This window comes from Rhodnius prolixus, unplaced genomic scaffold, assembly GCF_049639745.1.
Source record: "Rhodnius prolixus isolate KJV_2025 unplaced genomic scaffold, Rpr scaffold_16, whole genome shotgun sequence".
NCBI classification, from domain to species: Eukaryota; Metazoa; Arthropoda; class Insecta; order Hemiptera; family Reduviidae; genus Rhodnius; species Rhodnius prolixus.
Genome location: NW_027411616.1, coordinates 1245217 through 1260878, shown reverse-complemented (window position 1 = coordinate 1260878; position 15662 = coordinate 1245217). Strand labels below are relative to the sequence as shown.

The following is a 15662-nucleotide window of genomic DNA, read 5'->3' as shown; positions in this document are numbered from 1 at the left end:
ACGCGGTACTCTCTGAACGCGGTTTCCATATAACGCGGAGCTGAAATTACGACAGCCCTCCTATAACGCGGTACTCTTACAGCGCGGTTTCCGTTCAGTTCTTTCCGTGCACCCAATGAATGATTTTTACTGGATATGTTTATATAAACATTCAAGCTTATCTCTTAGCCGTTTACGACATCGGTTTCAGTCGTCTCAGAGCTCTTTCACAGTACGTTTCGTTGGTGACCAATTCTTTCTAAAAATTTTTTGCTGGCACTGTTCTAGCGACAGCGAAGGCGAAGAAGCGCAGAATCGCTCCGTGGCACTCAAACGGTTTATTTGTGGTTTATAATTAGACAATATTACACAATACTGCAAGTAATATTCTTCTTCAGCGAAGCGAGGCGAGTGCAAGTGCAAATTGCCGAGTGTGAGGAAAATACTTTACACTCGAGTTAAATATTATATTTTTTCTGCAACCATTAGGGTTATTAACTAAAAAAAAAAAACTAAACAGGAATCACTAGAATCCATTTTAAATTTCTATAAGGTAACACTATAACCTTTTTAACTGTTATAATTAAAAATATCTAATAGTTTATTAAAATATTATTTTTATTTCTATATTCCTTTCAATTTTTGTTTCATTTTTTTTTTTATCATTTCCTTATATGAACTCTTCAATTCAATAAAAATATATTATAATTTATCTTGTCTTTTGTATTTATTGGTCTCCATATAACGCGGTACGAATGATGTGATTTGTACCAATTCTGAGTTACTTATAGCACGGTTTCCATACAACGCGCTACGAATTAGCCTGGTTTGTACAGTTAAATCCGAGTTTCTTATAGCGCGGTTTCCATATAACGCGGTACGCACTCACCACGTTATAGGAGGGTTGACTGTATATCCATTATCGTGCCTTGGGAAGGGATGCTAGGAAAAAAAGTGGAGAGGGAAATTCTTTTTCTGGCCTTCTGCAAACCCTTTAGCGACATTAGCTTTAACTCCCTTATTCTCTATAGCGTTGCACAATCGTTAATATGTATAAGAGCTGCAAATAAAGGAGTTCTGATTTTATGGTTTCGAGTGCAGAAAAAAGCAAAATTATAAAAGAGATCACGCGTTATAACATACGTACCTATGGGTCAACGTTATATTTGCTAGTAATTTAAGGTGAAAGAAAAAAAAATCTGCATGTAAAATTATCTGGAATAAGCAACTTGTAAATAGGCCGGCCCCTGTTGATGATAGATTTAACAAATATATACATATTTAATAATAATGACTATTTAAAAAAAAAACGGTAATTGATAGTTCTGTTAATGACCGTAAATAATATCACATTTCGGCAAAATTTCCTTCTTTAGGATCTGTACAAAATAAGTATACAAATATGGAAAGATGAGTGGTAACATTATTTTTGGTTCTTTCTGCCTGGCGTTTTGTGCCTTGAAGGACTTTGCTTCCTCGATGTCATTTTACCAATCATATCGAAGTTTTTGACAGCTCTTCTCTTCTTTCTTTTATAATATTTTTAGACTACGATCTGTCAAGCCATCTCACCCTCCTAGCTTTATTGGTTCGATTGGATGACAGAGAAAGAGTCGTTTCCCTTGTTACTCCTTAGCTACTTCTGCCTTCCATATTTACAAGGCTAAATTTGCTCTGATCTGTTTACATTCATCTCATTCTGTGGCATTCATCTCATCACAAATGGTGCCATTAAGTCTTCCAAATTTTCCCCTCTAAACAGGTTCTTTTTAAGAGCCCAAGTTTAACACCGACACACCATCATTGTCTTAAAATCTACTTATGGAGTAACAACTTAGAATAACAATATTGAAGTGATCAGAAACCTCCTGTTCCTATCTGAAATCCTCGCCTTTATTTCTTTCTTTAGTGGCAACTTTGTCATTCGTAACAAGCGACTCGAAGAATTTAAGATTTTCGTCTTGCATGCAGCGTTGACTTGTGTAACTTGTAGTTTCTCACAGTGGTCTGTCTTGATTCATTAAATATTTAGTTTGTGAGCTGCTTACTTCCATAGTGAGCTTATTTGCTGCTGATTAGTTTTTCAAAAGTACCTGCAATTACTGCGATGTATTAAGCATATAAAATAACTGATTTAACCTACTGATGGTGCTATTGGGACTGGTATGTGGGTATGTAAGTATTGCTTTTAACACTTTTTTTAAAAATTAAATTGATATTAGGGCGTAGATCTCTCTGCCTTCACATGAAATGAATTGGTTTGTTTTTTACTCTCGGAAATTTATACAAGGTTAAAAAAAAATGTGGGAGTTGGATACTTCTTATTTTTACATTCGGAACTGTGTTTTGTTGGATGAAATTTCAGAAGATATCGTATGAATTCGTGCCGAAGACATAATCCAACAAAGTAAGAGTTTATAATTTAACAAAAATTGTTAAATAAAATTACTGCTTTTTATTTATTATTAATAAAATTTTATAGAATCTGCGATTTTTATTTTTTTTCTTTATTTATTTTATATCAAATTTAGTTATTATCTTATTCAAAGTGTAAATTAACAAAAATATAAACTTCCTTCTTAATATAGTATAATGTAAATAATTTAAAATTGTGATAATACCTAGTAGTGAAAGTAAATGTTTTCAAATTGTTTATGCTACCTAAATTTATTATAATTTACTTATTTTAATGTTAAAATGTAAATAATAAGCATTAATATTGCAATTAGATAAATATTAACTGAGTTATTAAAATGAATTAATAAATTACTAGTACTACTTATTGTGATTTGATGTGCAATTTGTCTGAATTAAATATGCACCTCTGAAATAAATAATCCATTGTAACATTTCTTTGGTGAAATATACATACATATATAGATATGTACATATATATTTGTTTTAGTTTGTGTTTAAATTATATAATTCTTATATCATTTATAAGAATGTGAGTCCCAATTGATTGTTTGATTTACAAATTTTGAATTTCTGTCAGTCAGCAAATGTGGTTTTATAGATTGTACGTAGGTATGTTGTCATCATACGCTAGTTTTTATGCGAATGGCTAATTTTGAATAATTGATTTCGTCTTAGTAAATTTTTTTTTTCATCCGGGAGAGAGGAAGACTACGGGTTGACAACTAGAGATGGAGATCTAGATCTCAGTACTAGGAGTAGGAGCATGAACTCAGTGGCAACAAAAGCGGGTCATTGTGTGGATTCGGCTAATTACTTAAAATCAAGAAATGAGACATATTAAAAAGAAGTCTTTAATAACATACATATAAGTTAACATTACAGTCTTTGGGGCAGCTACATGGGCCCAGAGAGACTTTGGATGGCGTATTCTCTGCCCATGATGAATGATGACAAAAAACAGTTCATCCTTCGTTCATATTTATAAATTGCAAACATTACAATTATATATTACATATTAAAAATTAGAACGAAGAATAATTGAATCAAATATATATTTAAAAAATGAGATGAGTAAGTAAATTAGACAATTTGTACGAGGTAATAGTAAAGTCAATCGGTATGAAAAGACTGTCTTCCAAAATACAATAAACAATAAAAGTATATTACTATAAATAACATGCCAGATTTTCATCATTCCGTTGTAGAGTTGTTGGTTACTACCTTGAGAACTTCCAAATCGTGGCATCTAAAGTACCCACATCTCACACCGCGCATTTTTTTCATTTTGGGGTACTTTAAATTGTTTGTTCTGTCATAGACGCATTACTGCTGCTGTGGTGATCATTGACAGGAAAATATTGAAATATACGTATATACACTATTTATTTATTTATTTATTGTTATAGTGGTCTTGTTTGCACATTAACCAATTACCGTATATACACTAAATTGGACTGTTATTTTGGACTTTTGACAGATGTTCTGTGTTGCAAAAATAGTATGATTTTTTGTTGTTTTCTCTTTTCTCAACTGTAATCTTTGAAAGATAAAGTGTTTTCAAAATGAATGAATAATTTATAGTAGTCGACATATTTACATTTGAACAAACTTTCCTAGTGAAAATACTATTGGCTGACATCGTGTGCTTAAATAATATAGAAAAATATTACTTTTTCCGACCTGTTAAATGTTTAGTGGACAGGTTAGATCAAAGTAAGTACATCAGAGATAGATTGCTTTTTAGATTAAATATAATGTCCTAATTAAGTCACGGATCTCAAAAGGTTTGGCGAAAATCCAGTGCAAAATCTCACACTGATTACTAAGGCTTTCTGATTTTTTGAAAACAGCTGCAACCATTTTCTTAAAATTTAGTATAATAAGTACACACAAAAAAACATTTTTTTAATTTTTGACATTTCTTTCGTCTCCTCCCGAAAAATAGACACTAAAAACTAGAATACTAGACCAGAATACTAATTTTTTTGGTATTCTAGGGTGCCCCTGAGAAGGATCTTGGGCTTGAGGTTGATTGCCGTACAAGTTTAGTTAGTAGCGCGGACGATAGATCTAATCTTATCCAGAAACTTTAATATGATCCCGTAACCTATATTAATCGTTTAAGTTAGATTTAAAATTGAATTAAGAAAAAGTTGTGTGGGTTTTTAAAACAAAATTAGAAGTTTTTGGCTCCGTAAAGACTAGAATCCAACAGTTGTCTATAATTGAAAAAATATTTGAGCACAGATTGATAAAATTTATTGAAGACTCAGATACAAAAAGGATGGCCGTTAATGTGAAAAAATTCTTACTGCTACCACTATGCAATTGAAAGGCCAATTAGACTTTTTTGTAGTAAATCCCATCTCAAAAAAGAATTGCAAGTTGCTAAAGTATCGTTTAAAATTAGATCATTGTATTACGAGAAAAATAAGTATTTGAGCACTTTCCTTTTTAAACAACCCTTTTTTCATAAAATAATACTTTTTTAATTACTTAAGTGATTTGGTTTTTTATTACATCTTTTTTTATTGACTATTTACTAAAGTTAGACGCATCTACACTTGTTTTCACAGCAGACGTTATTTCAAGTTTATTAGGAGAAAACTCATTTCCAAAATTTAATTCCGCTTACTCAAAATTCAAGTAAAATTGTAAACCAACTTCATTGCGGGGCTTCAAAAGTGTATTTTCAAATAAAAATGAATATTAGGAATGATTAATTTAGATCTAGAAATTGCATTTCAACAGTGAATTTTATGCTATTTGGAGAGTGCAATTTCTCTACAGTAAGTACACATGCAAATCTAAAAATCCCACTCCAAAAAAGAGGTTAAAACTGACAAATTTAAGTATCCATTACATACATAATTAGAAAAGTTATTTTAATGTTGTAACAAAATATGAAAATAAAACGTTAATAGTCGGAAAATTTATTTATTTAATTATTTATTTTTTAACTGTTCTGAGATGTACTAGTGCAATTTTAAATTTTGTAATTTTTTGAAATACAATACATTTGTGGACCAAAATGGATCTGACATGGAGAAGGCGACAGTTGAATAAGTCACACTTTACTGAAATCTCAGTTTACTTTGTTTTAAATTATTAAAAGAAAAAAGATGTAATGAACACAAATGATATTTTACTTTCTCTTATAAGTCTAACTTAGCACCCATCCTTTGCAGAGCCATTATCGCGTTCACCGCTTTTATCCATCTTCTCTTCACGACGTATCTTTTCAGTTTTGTTTTACTAAGAGCAGTCTCAGCAGCTTCTTCTTTTAACCATTTATGCAATAATGCCTCTTTTCCTGACATTCTTGTTCTATAAACAGATAGAAATGATTATTCTCTTGTGTATTGCAATAGTGTTAATGAAAATGAGACGTAGTGAAATCAACTGCACTTACTGACATCTAATAAATCATGCAAGTCAGCGTGACAAGCGATGACTGGCTTAATTGCAAAGAAATACATCAATTTTTGCTAATAAAAAAAAAATTTAAGTGATAATAGATTGAATCCTAGAAAAATAAAACGACTGTGAACGGCTATAGAAAATCATAACACAAATTTTTCAAAGAGTAAAATTAACATACTTTATTTAACAAAATGTAAAGTGATTTTTAAAACAATAGTCGAAAATATAATATTAAAATACAAGTAAATTACAAGAACTACTGCGTTAACAACAAAATCGAAAACTTAATAAATAAAATGAATACACTGTACAAATGTAATATATGTGTCAGTGTTGGCATGAGTTGCACATAAATATATGAAATCTAAGGATTTGTTAAGACAAAAACCAAGTTTAAGAAGTCAAATATATGAGTTAATTTAACGACAACAAGCACACAAAATTATCAAATCCTTAATTTTATTCATATATCAGTCAGTTAAAAACGTTCGAAAAAGCTTGTGTTTTATTTGAATTTGTTCCTAATTTTTTCTCTATTCTTCTGAACTAATCCTCTTACTACTAATGGGGCTTTCCTAGTACTTCAACTTTGAAGTATAAATTCGCTTTTGAATATATTCCTGAATACTTCCTGAAGATATTAACAACATATTCAAATCCATTGTAGTTTTGGAAACAATTGATATCATTTAAATAATTTTGCTGCATAACCTTTTGAATAATATTTTTTAGAATTTATTGCATGTTAAAGACCCTAAAGCTTGCCATTTTCAACTGTTAAATATTTGTATTTAGTGAAGAGTAGTACTCGCAAATTAACTTAGATTGATTATTAAAGGGATTAAACTGTAAATGCGCATTTTTTTTATGAAACTAAAAAATAAACAAAAACTTTTTAAAAAATGCGAACACCAACATGCATTAACAAGATTATTTATTTATTTATTTATTATGTACATTAAATTCCAGTGCTAATTTAGTACTGCAGTATGAAGCTAGATATCGCCGATTTAAGTTCTTGCTTTAATTAAATTGAGAAGATGCTACATTTAATCAAGTAGTTAAGCGTTGAAAATTAAGGTTAAATAATAATTATCACACTTTCTCTATTTTGCCTTATTAATTTATTTACTTATTTACGGTTGCCCTATTACAAATGATACGTATATATAATTGATAATAATCAAGGTTATAAAATGAAATGGCTAAAATACAATTAACATTTTTGCACTATGTCCTTTGCGAGCACCAAAATTTAGTGTTACACAATTTTGACAAAAATCCAGACTATAATATATTATATTACAGAAAAAAGATATTTAAGAATAAATATACATATATGATGCTAAAAATACAGGAATAAAACTCAGGTCAGTCACAAAAAAATTATATTTTAGATCAGTGTTTCGTACTTAAGATATCCAAGTTTTACTAATTTAGATCAAGTTTTTGAAATACTTGCATACAACTTGCAAAATACCGAAATTTGTATAGCTGTTTACAGTTTGTGTGGTATGAGGTATGAAACTAAATTTCATGTAATTAATAGAGAAAAATAAAAATTTTATTATTAAAACATTAAACATTAATATAGTTTCTTTGATATAATCTTAATCAGATTATGCACATAATTAATTACACATTTTACGTATATTTTAAAATTAATTTATTTTTTGATGTACGTTCGTTTGATTGTTTTTATATGTAACGTAGTCTGTAAAGACGTGCATACTTTTATGATGAACAATTATTATTAAAGTACTTACTAATTACTTCATTATCCAGCTTCTTTACATAGAATTATTACAAGTACCTACTCAATTTAAGTGACTACATAAATGATAATTTAGGTAAGTAATAGCAGATGATTATAAGTAATTTTTTATTTGTTATCAACTATATAATTTGTGCTCTCGTATCCTGTTGTGAAAGGAAACTAGGATAGATATTTTGTTACAAGTCCGTGATTCAAATTACGAAAGTGCCGACCAATTCCAATTTTTTTTTTTTTTTTTTCTATTATAATGTATGTGTGTAAGGCGATTATTTAGAATAGAAAGCACAATATAAATTAGTCAAAAGAATAATTTGGAATAGAGGTCAACTCTACGATCATATTACTTCTTTAAAAAGAAGGGGGTAAGAAAATTATATTTACATTAATTTGACTTAAAAGGGTAAAAGAAATTACACTGTGACTGTATTTACACAGTACTTCTTCTTAAAAGAGGTAAGAGATAGTGAACTCTTCTAGTACACTATTTCCCATCAAATTGCATCGATGTCATTACTTTTGAAATTATGGAAAAAATTAAGAGTTAGGTAGGTGGATGTCAACCATAAGTGCATCTGTACAGACCGGTTCTCTCGAATTTTATGTAATTTTTTTCCAGACTGCCACCATCATATGAACTCGGATAAGATGTATGTTAGGTCTAGCCGTCACTTTGGCGAAATGTTTTTCTGGAATATCGATACAGAGCAATGAGCGACAGTATTCAGTCATTACAGTAAACAGGTATCATCATGTCATCTTCTTAGACTCATTCTACATTTCAAGAAAATTTAATTATTTAAATTGAGACTTGGTATCAACTTAAGAATGACCTGGTTCACTAATCGAAAAAAAGAACATTTTGGCCTAAAATCCAAAATAATATCCAAAAAATTACATAAAGTATACATTGCTTCTCTCCCAATCGTGAAGCACGTATTGATAAAGAATTTTGTTCTCGTACACTTTGTTTTTCTCATTTATAAAGTGTTGTTATTTTGTGCACAGATCTAAAAAGGTAGAAGATATAAAGGGTTGAAAATTTTTTGGGTCATGAAATTCTGTAAAATTATGGCCGTTTTATATCTCCCACTGTGAAGCACGTATTGATATGGATTTTTTTTCTATTATACACTTTGTTTTTCTCAATTATAAACTAAAGTTATTTTGTGCACAGATCTATAAATGTAGAAGATATAAAGAGTTGAAAATTTTTTGGGTCACGAAATCCTGTAAAATTATGGCCGTTCTATATCTCCCACTGTGAAGCACGTATTTATAAAGAATTTTGTTCTCTTGTACACTTTGTTTTTGTCATTAATAAAGTGTAGTTATTTTGTGCACAGATCTATAAATGTAGAAGATATAAAGGGATGAAAATTTTTTGGGTCATGAAATTCTGTAAAATTATGGCTGTTCTATTTCTCCCACTGTGAAGCACGTATTCATATGAAATTTTGTTCTCTTGTACACTTTGTTTTACTCAATTATAAACTATAGTTATTTTGTGCACAGATCTAAAAAGGTAGAACATATAAAGGGTTGAAAATTTTTTGGGTCATGAAATTCTGTAAAATTATGGCCGTTCTATATCTCCCACTGCAAAGCACGTATTGATCCTTAACAAAAACTTACAGTTTAAAAAGTTAAGTATAAGGGTTGATTAAACGCCAAAAGGTACACAAATCAGCGAGTACCCAACATTTCATTAATACTTCATTAATAGTTAAGTAATTCTACTGCATTAATTTTCATTAATAAGTTATTTTTTAGAATTTATTAGATGTCACAGACCCTTATGCTGGCCATTTTCGTCTACAAAATATATGTTCAAGTAGCACTGTAGATTGACTGTAATATCTAGTTATCTATAATAATGAAACTATTAATTACAGGTTAAAAAGAAAAACGTTATAAAAAATAAAAAAAAAATTATGAGGCTAAAAAATTCAAAACTTTTTTTTATAAAAAACTTACATTAATGATTTAGTTTATTTTATTTATTTATTTTTATTTTTAAATAGAAATCATCGGTTTAAGTTCATTCTTTGATTAAAGTAATTGTTATTTTATGAAGTAGCCAAACGATTATAACAACAGGTAATAATTATCTGGCTTTATCGCAAATATTATAGTTTTCTTCAATTACATTCTCAATCTAGGTATTCATCCCACAATGTTGTATATAATATCGGTAAGACGAATTCAAGACAGTAGCCGACTCTAACTTTGTCTTTTTCTACTTTAACATGCATGTACATATTTATGTGATTTATCATAATTATAACAAAAAAATATTATAAATGAAGTGGCCAGCATAAGGGTCTGTGACATCTAATAAATTCTAAAAAATAACTTATTAATGAAAATTAATGCAGTAGAATTACTTAACTATTAATGAAGTATTAATGAAATGTTGGGTACTCGCTGATTTGTGTACCTTTTGGCGTTTAATCAACCCTTATACTTAACTTTTTAAACTGTAAGTTTTTGTTAAGGAGATTATTGTACCTTTTGGATAGATTTTCCTTTTTGTTTATTTTACAAAGTTACATATCTTCTTTACAGATTTTTTTAAAATTTGGAATAAACAATTCTATCATTATAATCTGATAAGGTGTTAAGTCGGAACCGTAACTACCAATGGAGAGATCTTTTTAAAGAATGATTATAGTTGCGTTCCCCCGAACCATCCTCAATAACAATTTTTTTGAAAAAGCGTTTTGAATAACATAGGAAGGTATTTGTACGTAAATAGCAAAATTAAACTGCGATTTCAGTACTTCCTTTTAAGAGGAGTAAGAAAAATAAACTACGATTGCAGTACTTCTTCCTAAAAGGCAAAGAGGCAAAGATCTTTTAATCGAACGACAATTCATTGATTTAAATCGGTTCACTCATTGATAATTTAAATGATTGCAGTACTTCCTCTTAGTAGGTGCAAGAGCATCAGCAACGTAGAGGAGCTTTAACCACTTATTCGAGCTGAATTTGATCAAAATCGGACTAAGCGTTATAGAAATATTGGTAATAATAGTTTTAGAAAGGGCCTTATTTGGGTGGGGCAAACTCCCCTCCTTATGAGGCACGGCGTCGAGACTTTTAAAGTGCAAATCTGTACAAAATTTCGATTCGAATGACCCTTCATTCATGCAAATCGGTTCACGTGTCGATAATTTGCAACGATTGCTATACTTCCCCTTAACAAGTGTAAGAGCAGATCGTCGCTTTAATGTTACGTAGGGGAGCCCTAACCCTATCATCCTACCAAATTTTATCAAAATCGGACCAAGATTTACAGAGTAATTAGTAATAATAATTTTGGAGGGGGCCTTACATAAAGGGGGCTAACTCCTCTCCCATTCGATGTACAGAGTCGAGACCCCCAAAAGGCACATCTACATAAAATTCCGAATCGAATGACACCTCATTCATGAAAATCGGTTCGCGCGTTTAGGCGCTACGTTGTTTACAAAAAAGGTAACAAGAAGAAGAAGAAGAAGAAGAAGAACAAGAAGAAGAAGAAGAAGAACAAGAACAAGAACATTTTTTGAAAAAGCCGTTTTTGCTCATTTTTGGCAACTTTTTTCTCGAAACCTATTAGATCTGGGTTGTTGCAAAAAAATTACAGCTATAAAGGAGGGTTTGCCCTATAATTTAAAGAAAATTTGGGAATTTTATCTTTTATAGGAAAAGAGAAAAAAATTGTCAAAGTTGGGTGTTTTTCAACGTTACGCTTTTTCGTGCAGTTTTTGATGATCAACCCTTATACAACTGTCCTACCGGACAGTTTTAATAAAGAATTTTGTTCTCTTGTACACTTTGTTTTTCTCAATGATAAACTATAGTTATTTTGTGCACAGATCTAAAAAGGTAGAAGATATAAAGGGTTGAAAATTTTTTGGGTCATGAAATTCTGTAAAATTATGGCCGTTCTATATCTCCCACTGCGAAGCACGTATTGATAAAGAATTTTGTTCTCTTGTACACTTTGTTTTTCTCAATGATAAACTATAGTTATTTTGTGCACAGATCTAAAAAGGTAGAAGATATTAAGGGTTGAAAATTTTGTGGGTCATAAAATTCTGTAAAATTGTGGCCGTTCTATATCTCCCACTGCGAAGCACGTATTGATAAAGGATTTTGTTCTCTTGTACACTTTGTTTTTCTCAATGATAAACTATAGTTATTTTGTGCACAGATCTAAAAAGGTAGAAGATATAAAAGGTTGAAAAATTTTTGGGACATGAAATTCTGTAAAATTATGGCCGTTCTATATCTCCCACTGTGAACCACGTATTGATATGGAACTTTTTTCTCTGGTACACTTTGTTTTTCTCAATGATAAACTATAGTTATTTTGGGAATAGATCTAAAAAGGTAGAAGATATTAAGGGTTGAAAATTTTTTGGGTCATGAAATTCTGTAAAATTGTGGCCGTTTTATATCTCCCACTGTGAAGCACGTATTGATAAAGAATTTTGTTCTTGTACACTTTGTTTTTCTCATTTATAAAGTGTTGTTATTTTGTGCACAGATCAAAAAAGGTAGAAGATATAAAGGGTAGAAAATTTTTTGGGTCATGAAATTCTGTAAAATTGTGGCCGTTCTATATCTCCCACTGCGAAGCACGTATTGATAAAGAATTTTGTTCTCTTGTTCACTTTGTTTTTCTCAATGATAAACTATAGTTATTTTGTGCACAGATATATAAATGTAGAAAATATAAAGGGATGAAAATTTTTTGGGTCATGAAATCCTGTAAAATTATGGCCGTTCTATATCTCCCACTGCGAAGCACGTATTGATAAAGGATTTTGTTCTCTTGTACACTTTGTTTTTCTCAATGATAAACTATAGTTATTTTGTGCACAGATCTAAAAAGGTAGAAGATATAAAAGGTTGAAAATTTTTTGGGTCATGAAATTCTGTAAAATTATGGCCGTTCTATATCTCCCACTGTGAACCACGTATTGATATGGAACTTTTTTCTCTGGTACACTTTGTTTTTCTCAATGATAAACTATAGTTATTTTGGGAACAGATCTAAAAAGGTAGAAAATATTAAGGGTTGAAAATTTTTTGGGTCATGAAATTCTGTAAAATTGTGGCCGTTTTATATCTCCCACTGTAAAGCACGTATTGATAAAGAATTTTGTTCTCGTACACTTTGTTTTTCTCATTTATAAAGTGTTGTTATTTTGTGCACAGATCTAAAAAGGTAGAAGATATAAAGGGTTGAAAATTTTTTGGGTCATGAAATTCTGTAAAATTGTGGCCGTTCTATATCTCCCACTGCTAAGCACGTATTGATAAAGAATTTTGTTCTCTTGTACACTTTGTTTTTCTCAATGATAAACTATAGTTATTTTGTGCACAGATCTAAAAAGGTAGAAGATATAAAGGGTTGAAAATTTTTTGGGTCATGAAATTCTGTAAAATTGTGGCCGTTCTATATCTCCCACTGCTAAGCACGTATTGATAAAGAATTTTGTTCTCTTGTACACTTTGTTTTTCTCAATGATAAACTATAGTTATTTTGTGCACAGATCTATAAATGTAGAAAATATAAAGGGATGAAAATTTTTTGGGTCATGAAATCCTGTAAAATTATGGCCGTTCTATATCTCCCACTGCGAAGCACGTATTGATAAAGGATTTTGTTCTCTTGTACACTTTGTTTTTCTCAATGATAAACTATAGTTATTTTGTGCACAGATCTAAAAAGGTAGAAGATATAAAAAGTTGAAAATTTTTTGGGTCATGAAATTCTGTAAAATTATGGCCGTTCTATATCTCCCACTGTGAACCACGTATTGATATGGAACTTTTTTCTCTGGTACACTTTGTTTTTCTCAATGATAAACTATAGTTATTTTGGGAAAAGATCTAAAAAGGTATAAGATATTAAGGGTTGAAAATTTTTTGGGTCATGAAATTCTGTAAAATTGTGGTCGTTTTATATCTCCCACTGTGAAGCACGTATTGATAAAGAATTTTGTTCTCGTACACTTTGTTTTTCTCATTTATAAAGTGTTGTTATTTTGTGCACAGATCTATAATGGTAGAAGATATAAAGGGTTGAAAATTTTTTGGGTCATGAAATTCTGTAAAATTATGGCCGTTCTATATCTCCCACTGTGAAGCACGTATTCATATGAAATTTTTTTCCCTTGTACACTTTGTTTTACTCAATTATAAACTATAGTTATTTTGTGCACAAATCTATAAATGTAGAAAATATAAAGGGATGAAAATTTTTTGGGTCATGAAATTCTGTAAAATTATGGCCGTTCTATATCTCCCACTGTGAACCACGTATTGATATGGAACTTTTTTCTCTGGTACACTTTGTTTTTCTCAATGATAAACTATAGTTATTTTGGGAAAAGATCTAAAAAGGTATAAGATATTAAGGGTTGAAAATTTTTTGGGTCATGAAATTCTGTAAAATTATGGCTGTTCTATTTCTCCCACTGTGAAGCACGTATTCATATGAAATTTTGTTCTCTTGTACACTTTGTTTTACTCAATTATAAACTATAGTTATTTTGTGCACAGATCTATAATGGTAGAAGATATAAAGGGTTGAAAATTTTTTGGGTCATGAAATTCTGTAAAATTATGGCCGTTCTATATCTCCCACTGTGAAGCACGTATTCATATGAAATTTTTTTCCCTTGTACACTTTGTTTTACTCAATTATAAACTATAGTTATTTTGTGCACAAATCTATAAATGTAGAAAATATAAAGGGATGAAAATTTTTTGGGTCATGAAATTCTGTAAAATTATGGCCGTTCTATATCTCCCACTGCGAAGCACGTGTTGATAAAGGATTTTGTTCTCTTGTACACTTTGTTTTTCTCAATGATAAACTATAGTTATTTTGTGCACAGATCTAAAAAGGTAGAAGATATAAAAAGTTGAAAATTTTTTGGGTCATGAAATTCTGTAAAATTATGGCCGTTCTATATCTCCCACTGTGAACCACGTATTGATATGGAACTTTTTTCTCTGGTACACTTTGTTTTTCTCAATGATAAACTATAGTTATTTTGGGAAAAGATCTAAAAAGGTATAAGATATTAAGGGTTGAAAATTTTTTGGGTCATGAAATTCTGTAAAATTGTGGTCGTTTTATATCTCCCACTGTGAAGCACGTATTGATAAAGAATTTTGTTCTCGTACACTTTGTTTTTCTCATTTATAAAGTGTTGTTATTTTGTGCACAGATCTATAATGGTAGAAGATATAAAGGGTTGAAAATTTTTTGGGTCATGAAATTCTGTAAAATTATGGCCGTTCTATATCTCCCACTGTGAAGCACGTATTCATATGAAATTTTTTTCCCTTGTACACTTTGTTTTACTCAATTATAAACTATAGTTATTTTGTGCACAAATCTATAAATGTAGAAAATATAAAGGGATGAAAATTTTTTGGGTCATGAAATCCTGTAAAATTATGGCCGTTCTATATCTCCCACTGTGAAGCACGTATTGATAATGAATTTTGTTCTCTTGTTCACTTTGTTTTTGTCATATATAAAGTGTAGTTATTTTGTGCACAGATCTAAAAAGGTAGAAGATATAAAGGGTTGAAAATTTTTTGGGTCATGAAATTCTGTAAAATTGTGGCCGTTCTATATCTCCCACTGTGAAGCACGTATTCAAAAAGAATTTTGTTCTCTTGTACACTTTGTTTTTGTCATTTATAAAGTGTAGTTATTTTGTGCACAGATATATAAATGTAGAAAATATAAAGGGATGAAAATTTTTTGGGTCATGAAATCCTGTAAAATTATGGCCGTTCTATATCTCCCACTGCGAAGCACGTATTGATAAAGGATTTTGTTCTCTTGTACACTTTGTTTTTCTCAATGATAAACTATAGTTATTTTGTGCACAGATCTAAATAGGTAGAAGATATAAAAGGTTGAAAATTTTTTGGGTCATGAAATTCTGTAAAATTATGGCCGTTCTATATCTCCCACTGTGAACCACGTATTGATATGGAACTTTTTTCTCTGGTACACTTTGTTTTTCTCAATGATAAACTATAGTTA

The 15662-nt window shown here is 30.2% G+C and overlaps 1 long non-coding RNA gene across 1 annotated transcript; it reads right to left on the bottom strand.

Moving 5' to 3' along the window:
• Positions 1-5642: 5642 nt before the first annotated feature.
• LOC141457504 (uncharacterized) lies at positions 5643-10039 on the bottom strand. Its single transcript, XR_012460397.1, has 2 exons — positions 5999-10039; positions 5643-5923 (listed from the first exon to the last, which is right to left on the bottom strand). It is a non-coding gene; the product is annotated as an uncharacterized lncRNA (long non-coding RNA).
• Positions 10040-15662: the final 5623 nt, after the last annotated feature.